The sequence below is a fragment of the Lycium barbarum genome, chromosome 10 (assembly GCF_019175385.1).
Source record: "Lycium barbarum isolate Lr01 chromosome 10, ASM1917538v2, whole genome shotgun sequence".
NCBI classification, from domain to species: Eukaryota; Viridiplantae; Streptophyta; class Magnoliopsida; order Solanales; family Solanaceae; genus Lycium; species Lycium barbarum.
In genome coordinates, this window is record NC_083346.1 from 7,484,933 (window position 1) to 7,496,078 (window position 11,146).

Below are 11,146 nucleotides of genomic sequence, written 5' to 3' on the forward strand. Positions count from 1 at the left end.
AGCACGAAAATAATATTTTTTATTTAAATTTGTAACGAAGAATACGATATTTTTGACCATTTTGAAGGTAAAGTTTGATGCACCAACTAAAGTGTTTTGATTGAAAGAAGTGTGTAGAACAGTGTAATAATTGAAAAGTCATGGGGTGTGTCATGTGTGGGGCGACTACCTATTTTAGTTGTACTATACTATATTGGACGCTACTCATTCGCATTTAATATTCTTTTTACGTATAATAGATACTCCATTGGGGTCTATTTTACTTGTTATTATATGCTACTCCCTTTAGGTAAAAAAATATCCATTTGGCTTTTTTTTTTTTTGTTAAAAAAAAGTATCTATACATCAAATTAAAAAAAAATTAACCTTATTTTTTAAGTTTGCTCCTATTAAGTATTATATGATCTAATCTCAATACTTATTTAATTAAAGACAGTTTAGTCAAATTACCTATTTTTATCTAGGAGTTAGTATTTCTTAAGAGGTTAGTATTTTCTTAAGAGTTGTGCAAATGGCTAAGTGGACTCTTTTTTTTATTCGGAGGGAGTAGTATTTTTTTTTATGCCCCTTAAGAAGATATTAACTAAAAGGGTAATTTGCTAAATTATCTTTATATATTTCTTTATCTTAATTTAGTGTGTTTGGTCAAACTTCTAAATTAACTTATTTTGAAAAGTTTTTTATATTTTTAAAAAAGTATTTTTGACGAAAAACAGTTTGTGTTCAACGAATTAATTTAAAAAATACTTTTAAGTAACAATTAGTGTTTGGCCAAGCTTTTAAAAAGGACTTCTATGTGTATTTTTCTCAAAAGTGCTTTTAGGCAGAAGTTTTTTTTTTTAGTTTCTGAAAAGCATCTTCTGCTGCTCCCCAAAAACACTTATTTTATACCAAAAGCTTAGTCAAACACCTCACTTTTGAAAAGAAAAATAATAAGTTTGGTCGAACAGGCTATTAACAATACTCTCTTTTTCACCACATTAATTGCGTAAGGGTAAAAGTGAAAACCTATAGTTAAATCTTGATTTTCTAAAATGACAACTATTTTGAACCATCTACTTTTAATAAGGACGAAAAGTAAAATGGACGAGGGAGTAATCATCTGGTATTTAATATTCACTCCCAAGTAATTCAATTTCGCAATGCATAAGCTTGTTAAAGGAAAAATTGCTATGTGCCTGACGTCTTTTTCATTCAAACTCGAGATCAGTTCTGATTTTGATTAGAGGGATTCATCCAATCCAACACACAAATTGATGGTTTTGCTTCATATTTGTCTAATTGTCTTATCGAACCTTTGGTTCATTGGACTAAAACAGCTCAACACGCTCTTAACATGTGTCATTCATTTATTGAATTGCTGTAAACACACGATGCGAGTAAGATTTACCTTCTTAGCTTGGTGTGATATTGGTCCTTTTGAACCAAGTTCGCATGATTTTCTCTAAAGATTTCATACAACTTATATGTAAGTTTTTTTTTCAGCTGTTAGTATGAATTTTTTGTTTGTACACCCAACACTGATTTTTTTTTGTATGCTTACTTTGTTGTGTTTTTATCCTTTCCATTCAAAAGTTGAGTTTGCAATCATAGATTTTAAATTTTTGAAAAAATTAAGGTTAACTTTAAAATATTTCTAAAAAAAGTCGTAACATTTATTTTGTGTTCTTATGTATAGATAAAAAACTATAATGTGTTACATCACTTTTAAAGTTTAGAGATGTACGATTATGTTACGAGGCTTGGATGTTGAGGTCCCCGGTTGTGATTTTTAAATTTTTATGTAATTTATATAATACTTGACTGGTATTATTAGTAAGTCTAACCAAACTTACCAATGATGGATATTCATTATAAATAAAACAAAGGTCACTAATACCCACACGTGTACTGGATAAAGGAGAAAGCTAAAAAATTGGGGATTTGTCAAAGTTTGTTGGCAAAATTTAGTCAAATTCAGTTTTTCTTTGGCAAGAAAGTACAAAATAACGTGAAAAATGGAGTATACGTAAGAAACAAGGTGGAAAAGAACAGGAAAATGGGACCATTTTTTTTTTTGGATAAATAGAAAGCACCTCGTATATATCTTAAAAATAATGGCAGTGTGAACTGCGCATTTTTTGTTTCTCTTCTTCTTTTTTTCTATTCATTTGGTATCAAAAATAATAAATTATTTAAATTTATGTTTAAAAAAATTATTATAAAATTTTTAGTGTGCTTTATCAAGACTCAAGAGTCAAGAGGACTTGGTTCTGTAGTAAAATTTGAGATCTTTAATTAGAAGTGAAGAATATTTATCATTTCACTATACCTTTGATAGTACAATTTTTGTGATTCAGCAAACTAGAGACATAAGAGCTAAAGGAATGATTCTGATAGCTGGTTTAACTGCTGTAATTCGTACTTTGTGGATTGAAAGAAACTCACAAATCGGTTCAATCCGAATTTTTGAACCGATTCGAAATAATTCGGATAATTTAATTTGGATAATACAATTCGATTTCGATAATGCAATTGTAAAATATTACGGTTTAACGGTTCGGATACGGTTTGCTTCAATTATCAACCGAACCGATCCGAACAAACCGAATATATATGCCACTAGTGACTAATATGACTAATTTGGTATATGTAATGTGGTGTTGGCGGATTTGTATGCTTGCACAAGTTGTCAAGCTCTTGTTTTGCTATTTATATGCTATTATGCTTGCAAGTTTATGATTTTTTCTTGATTAATGTCTTGGTTATAAGGCTGCAAGTTTAGGATCTCATTATTTTTTATTATATTTACTCTAAAACTGAAATGAAATAGTTGTTTGTTTAAATTTCGAATAAACCGAACAAATCGATTTGTGTAACCGAACCGAAATAATAAAAACGAATCAAATTGAACCTAGAATGGATCGAGTTTGGTTGAGAATTTTAGAAAGTCGAAATTCGAAATTTCAACTCGATGATGGCCAAAACCGAACCGAACCGATTCGTGCACAGACCTAATCTAGGGTGTTCCAAAACAAGGCTCAGAGCATGGACGAACTACTAAATAGTGTAAAAATATTTATGTTTTCAAGTAAGGATAACAATAGGTTGTTTGAGTAGCAACTTTTGTAGCACAAAAAAAAAAATTGAACCAAACTAGTATAAAAAAAAAAAACGTTAATAGGTTTCACGCACGAAATTCGTGCGTGAAGGAGGCTTTGCCCAAAATCAGTTTCTTATGCTTCTTTCTTACTATGATGGAAATCATGATTTGCAAGTTGTAGGCATTTATTATCATGATTTGCAAGTTGTACGTGCAAATGGGCTTGACAGTATCTATTATTAGAGTCCAGAATCAAAATGCCTCCAAAAAAATCACTTTGAACCAAAAAAAAATAAAAAAAATTCTATAACGCAGTAAAATGCTGCGTTATAGAAACAGTACAAAAAAAAAAATTGGCCAACTTTATTTTTTGCAACACTTAGTGTTTTTTTCCATACTTTGACCAACGATTAGTCGTGTGTCAAGACTCCGAAACGTCAATATTTTATATAGAACCTGATATTTTTTTCTGCGTACAATAATGTATGGAAAAAACACTAAGTCTTTTCAAACAAAACTTACTTCGGGCACCTTTTCAACCCCTAAAATGACGATCCGAACGTCTACGTATCCTTGATGTATTAGGCCTACATTATTGTACGCAGAAAAAAATATCTGGTTCTATATAAAATATTGACGTTTCGGAGTCTTGACACATGACTAATCATTGGTCAAAGTATGGAAAAAAACACTAAGTGTTGCAAAAAATAAAGTTGGCCAATTTTTTTTTTTGGTACTGTTTCTATAACGCAGTATTTTACTGCGTTATAGATTTTTTTTTTTTTGGTTCAAAGTAATTTTTTGGGGGGCATTTTGGTTCCGGACTCTAATAATAGATACTGTCAAGCCCGTTTGCACGTACAACTTGCAAATCATGATTTCCATCATAGTAAGAAAGAAGCATAAGAAACTGATTTTGGGCAAAGCCTCCTTCACGCACGAATTTCGTGCGTGAAACCTATTAACATTTTTTTTTTATACTAGTTTGGTTCAATTTTTTTTTTTATGCTATAAAAGTCGCGGACTCTGGTGTTTGGGGTCTATCTTTGATCGTTGTGTTGCACTGGGACTGTAGGGTCCGAAATAAGGAGGGGCTAGTCTTGTTAGGCTGCTCCTAGTATTGTAACTTGCTCTGCTACTTAATAAAATATTTCTACTATATTAGAAGCACCGGATGATGCACTTTTTAGTTGTCCGTTTGTGAGCCCAAAAAAATTGTGAGCCCACATATTAAACACAAACCATTCAATATTAAAAAAAAAAAAGTATGGTCCCCATATTAAACACAAACTAACCAATATTAAAAAAAAAAAAAAAAGTAAGAAAAGTGGAACCCACCATCTCCAAATTCACGGAGAAAAAAAAGTAGACCCCATATTAACAAAATCAAGCAATATAAAAAAAAATGAATCACATATTAAAAAAATAAACAATGTCAAAAAAAAAACATGCAGACTTTGTATTCGTAGCAAACACTAATATAATAAAGAAAAAAATTGTGGGCCCACATATTAAACACAAATCATCCAATATTAAAAAAAAAAAAAGTGGGGTCCCCATATTAAACACAAACCAACCAATATTAAAAAAAAAAGTAAAAAAAGTGGAACCCACCATCTCCAAATTCACGGAGAAAAAAAAAGTGGACCCTATATTAACAAAATCAAGCAATATAAAAAAAAGTGAATCCCATATTAAAAAAAAAAATAATGTCAAAAAAAAAATGCAGACTTTGTATTCGTAGCAAACACTAATATAATAAAGTTTTAGATACGGAGCACAAATTATAATGTTATATTAATCGTGTTTTGAACATTAAAAGAAAAAAAAAAAAAAAAAAGGTGGAACCCGCCATCTCCAAACTCACGGGGAAAAAAAGTGGGCCCCATATTAACAAAATCAAGCAATATAAAAAAAAGGTAAATCCCATATTAAAAAAACAAACAATGTCAAAAAAAAACGTGCAGACTTTGTATTCGTAGCAAACACTAATATAATAAAGTTTTAGATACGGAGCACAAACTACAATGTTATATTAATCGTGTTTTGAACATAATATATAGTGTATATATATATAATCACTATTCAAAGACAATTACATACACATAAATGCACTATAATCTAAAGTGTTGGGCCTTTGCAAAGCACGGGCCTAGGCCATCTAGTCTTTTAATAATTGCCAAAAGAAAAAGTACCATCTTTTTCCCAATATTAAAGAATTATCTCTCAAATGAGAAACTAAATTTATTCTACATAAAGAAGAAGGCAAAAAAAACAAAAGATAGTCTTACAGCAAAATTAATTATTTCAATATTTTTGAAAAATAATATTTAACATTCTTTCTTTTTTCGGTGTGTGTGTTATTGCCTTTTATTATAGGGAATTAGAAAAACAAACAAGCCCTATAAATTTATAGTTTTGCAATGAAGTTTTTAGGTGTCTGCATGGAATCTTTCCCAAAAATAATTGAAAACTACTTTCCTGATTATTTTTTTTGCTTTACCTTTTTTTTTGTTTTTGTTTTTGTTTACGTTATTGATATATTTTCAGAAAAACCTCTTAGAGTAAAGGACCTTTGATTAAAAAAAGGCATCCGAAAGTAATCACAAAGTTTTTTTCAAAACATTTCTCCAAGAATATTTATTGTTTACTAATATTTCTTGTTCCATAAGAAATTTATTCAATTATGGTTTTTGAGTTACTTTCAGGTAAAATTAACAAAATGACTACCTTTTGGTAGTTTTCTATCATTTATAAAACCTTTTAAAAATTACCATTTTGTAACTATGTTTTCCCAAATTAAGATATTTTTTCGGATGTATTTGATGCTTATAAATACATAATAACACAGTAAAAAATAAAACATATCCCTTGATTTAAGGCCATAACGGTGGGATCAATTAATTAACTATTAATTGGTATTTTTTACCATACCCTTCCACAAAATTAGATTTTAGATTACCTTTCCATAACCATTTTCTATTCCTCCATCCAATCTTCAACATTCAAACATAAAAAATTCAAAATTCAAAATTTGAAAACATTCAACAGCCAATATATTTGAAGTTTTCAATATTGGTTTCGTTCTTGATTTACCAATGTATTTGATAGCATAACCAATGCATTTGAAGTTTCCAATCAAACCCCATGTATTTTATATTAAATCTCATGTATTTGTGTGAATAACAATTTGCATCACCCATGTATTTTAGCGGTAATGTATTTAAAGTTTTCAATATTGATTTCGTTTTGATTTACACATGTATTTGATAGCATAACCAATGTATTTGAAGTTACCAGTCAAACTCATGTATTTTTATATTAAATCTCATGTATTTGTGTGAGTAACAATTTGCATCACACATGTATTTGATGGATTAATTTGAACAAAATACACAAATATATAAAAAACTTACAATGTATTTTCGTCACTCGTGTATTTGAAACTAGATATCTATTAATGAACAAAATACACAGAAATATAGAAAAACTTACATAAATACACCAACAACCACAACAATTGATAGATATATCAGAGAACATACACAAATACATATATTTTTCATCTTCTCAAAATCCTAAAAAACCCTAGGCAACCCTAGCCATAGATCAAATGCAACTCGGTCCAAATTTATGGTCACTGGTCCACAGCCCAAAAGTCTTGGCATTTACAACTACAACTTGCCTACAATGTGAGATAAGCCCACATCCATAATGAATGATCATTCTAGTTGGAACATCATTCACATAAAAAAGAAAATAGAAAGGTTAATTGTCTTCTTTTGTTTAATTTGTCCACAAAGCTTGAAATCATGGAAACCAAAAAAAATTTGAGAGAGGGGTGGCCGCCACCCGTGGTGGTGGTGGTCGATAGAAGGAGAGAGAATTTTTTAGGGATTTGAGAAATGAAAAATCTGAAATGAGTAGCGAGTGAGAATGGACAAAGTCAAAAATGTATGAAAAAGGAGAAAGAATAGTAATGTATATTAAGTGATTAATATTGTTATCATTACCATGTTGGGGGTGCTCAATTTTAGGTGTATTTGTACACCAATAACTGAAAGTTACTGTGTAGCTATATTAGTTAAATTCAAAAAGTATTTAGTTATTATTAGTAATTAAAATAAAAAGTAATTAATATCACTAATTATGTACTAAAAGTAGCTATAACACGTAATTTTTCCTACTTTTAATTCCTTTTTGTTATTTTAAAGAATTTGAATCGCACAGATTTGGATAAAATGTGACACGTTGAAAGAAGCACAAGACACTTTCAATGAAATAAAGTCCCGCAAGCAACCAATAATAGACCAAATAAAATAAATGGACAACTATCATTGTTTTCTAGATATATAGTAATATGAACGTACAATCACCCAAAGCAAATGTCATTTTGCCGATTTAGAGTCAAAGAATTCTACAACTTTCTGAATTAAAAAAATGAAACAAATGACTAGATATATTGACTATAACAAGTTACTACACCCAGGGCTTGATCCACGTTGAAGCAGGGGTGTCAAGTGAAACCGGTCCGTCAGAAAATTTTATTTTATACATTAGTGTCGTTTGGCCTCTGCTCCAAACTACATTAAAATTTATATTTACAATCTTTTTTTGTGTTTTTTTTTTTTTTGCTACTCTTGCTTTTTATTTTGTTTTTGTCAAATTATATTAGTTGTATAAGTAGTTCGACACTTTCTCAATGTTTCTAATATATTGAATCATATAGAAGTTTTTGTAAGTTAGAAAACAATATTTTTCTTAGAGCATATCTAGACTTCCTTTTTATTTTCAAACAAATGCATGCACTTTTCAAAGTTGCTTAAAATTTGCCGAAATGTACAATGATAAATAATATAAAGGGTAATCTAATAGTCGACTCGACTCGGTTCATATTAGCTTGGGCGGCACCCCTTAAGAAATCACTTATCCTTAGAAAGTAAGAAGCATTTTTACTAAATCACCTTAATTAAAGAGTGCCCATTTAATATGATTTTTTGGTTGTGTAAAAATTCACTTATCTAAATAATGATATAAAACTATTAATATCTTCTTAATTATATATAAAAAATATTTATTTGAACTAAATATAAAAGCTAAAAGTACCATATAAAAAGGATTCACAAAAGTATTATAAATATTAATATACACCAATTTTAGGGATCCACATAGAAATGGACAAGAAAATAGAGTGGAAAATGAGAATAGGCTAAGAAAGTCAAAAGGAAAGCTTAACCATTAGTTCGAATCTAACTAAGTGACTACAAAATCTTTAGATTTCCCCTTATTATAAGTAGTAATATTACTGAGGATAAACTGATAAATAGAAAGAAAATGACACCCCATAACATTGAGAGTCACTTGGAATGTTGGTTCAGCGCATGATTTTCTTGTTTGAGGTTGCAAGTTCGAACCCAAACCTAGTCATATTTTTGGAAAATATGACTTCTTTGGCTAAAAATTGTGGTTATGTAGTATCGAATCCACGACCTCGTAGCTTAAAATATAACTCAACGGTCAAGGCTATCTCGTACCTGCATATGTGATATTAATATTTTTGTTGTCTCTTCTATAAATATGGACACCGCTTATCAAAAATCCTGCGTACGCCACTGACTACTTCCTGCGTCTCAAATTATTTGTGTTTCTCTCTTACATCCTCTTAAGAAAATATTAGTCAGAAGAGACTTTGACTATTTTATCTTATTTATATCTTAAGATATAATTTCTCTTCATTTATGATTTACTTTATTTAGTGTCCTCTTCTCATAATTGAGGTGTTTGTAGTCTTCAATAACAGCAATACTGAGGGTAAAATGGAAAAAATAATGAATTTTATCTTGATAAAATGACAAATAAATTGAAACAATTATTTTTATAAAGCACGACAAATAATTTGAGACGAAGAGAATACTAGAGTTTCTGAAATTAATTTAGCATTACCCGCTTTTATAGTTAGCTGGCAGCTTTGCTAAAGAAACATTTTTAATGATAATTCATTAATTGGTAAATTATTACTCGCATCTTATATTTATACAGAATATATCAATTTAGCATGATTGAGTAATCTAGTGAAATAAAAATTTATATTTATTAATTATAGTTAAATAAGAAAAATCTATTTTTAACAAATTTTATGCACTTATTGATTTTTAGTATACACAATGCTAATAAGCATTTATGTTGAGCAATCAATAAGTCAAAATTCAAGTTGTACTCATATCACAAGGTAAGTGAAGAAGGGTAAAAGGACGAACTTGTTATCCATCGTGTTCTAAATTGAGCTTCATTAACATGCTCGAATTTTTTCTCTTAATCGAAAATAATTAAGAAGGATGAAAAGTATCACTCTAAGATGAGAAGAGGCTGAGATATAAAGATTTGTTAAGTCTTGGATCAAGTACCTTTATTTGTATTTATTTTTCAATTACTGAATTATTAAAGAGTATAATATAATGCTATCCACAAAAACGTTCATTTTCTTTTATTATCAAGTCAATTTCATGATGAGTTTCTATTTTTCGTATGTTCCTCTTTTCTTTTAATTTAAATTAAAATATATTTGAGGTCCAAAGAAATATGCAACTTTATCGGAATTATCCCGGAAGCACAAAGATGAAATAATAATAATAATAATAATAATAATAATAATAATAACGCAGAATTTGGAATATGCTCTTAAGGTGCTTCTTTCCCATTTTTTGAATTATTGATCATCTCTTATTATTTGAATAATTTTCACTAATACAATATTTAGACCCCACCTACATAAATGGATCAAAATTCTTGGAGACTGATAACTGTTACAATTATTGTTAAACTTGAACAACAACAACAACAAGCCCAGTATAATCCCACTGAGTGGGGTCTGGGGAGGGTAGAGTGTACGCAGACCTAACCCCCACCTTGAAAGGTAGGGCGGCTGTTTCCGAAAGACCCTCGGCTCAAGAGAGGAGAAAAAGAGAGGAAACTATTGTTAAACTTGAACAAAAACGATTAATCACGTATACAACAGTCTTGAATATCCCAAACAATTGTTTGGTTTAGAGACATTTTATGCATGAATCAGTAATGCAGACCTTGATAATAATACATGAATTAATTATAACATAGAGTTTGACACGACAGAAATTTTCACTTATTGAATATTTAATTTGATATATTACAAATTCATACATTATGTGGGTTAATTTTTGTCAATTTAATATTTTTAATTCATATATTACGAAGTCTAAAATATGCAATCCTACTCCACAAAATCATCATCCATAAGAAAAAACACATATTTTGATTCAACTCATGTAAATAATATTTAGGAGGAAAACAAAAGTAAACAAACAAACATTGCATAAGTTAATGTAATATTTTAGGAGAATATTAAATATCATCAAACATATGTCTTGCTATAGAACATTCTTGCTTCTCACCTGTAAAACATCCAATGCATTAAATGTGAAAACATGGTAATGGATTTAATGCCTTATTTTCTAATCAAACACAGGTCCTTGTTCCTTATAAGTCTTAAATTAACTTAGTCGGGTTGTAAATGCGTTTATTACAATAAATATATTTTAAACAAAACTATTGAGACCTTTAGTGTTGTTGTCCGTGCTGCTAGCCTACGCACGACCCTTGGCAATTTGTTAATTAGATGTTAAAATGCAATTTTACATGGTATCGATATAAAAAATTTATGAAGCCTTATTTTGTTATTTTGTTCATTATGACTATCATCAACATGTTTGCAAACTTATTAAACCTATTTATGATCCGAAACATGCTCAGCGTTCTTGATTTCATCTCATTAAAATAAAAATGAGAAGTTTTAGAGTCAATGTTGTCAAGGCTGTTTTAGAGTCAAATGTTGTCAAGGCTATGTTCAAGGCACTTGGATGATCCACACACTACCTGTGGATACATATTTACTGGTTATTTTAATGCTTCCACTAGACATGATTATTAAAATTTATGTGTTCAATTGGGAAACGTCAATAAACTTCATGCGCAGCTCACTTTAGTTCCAGCAGCTTGCTGAGCTGATTGGATAGCTAAACTACGCTTTAG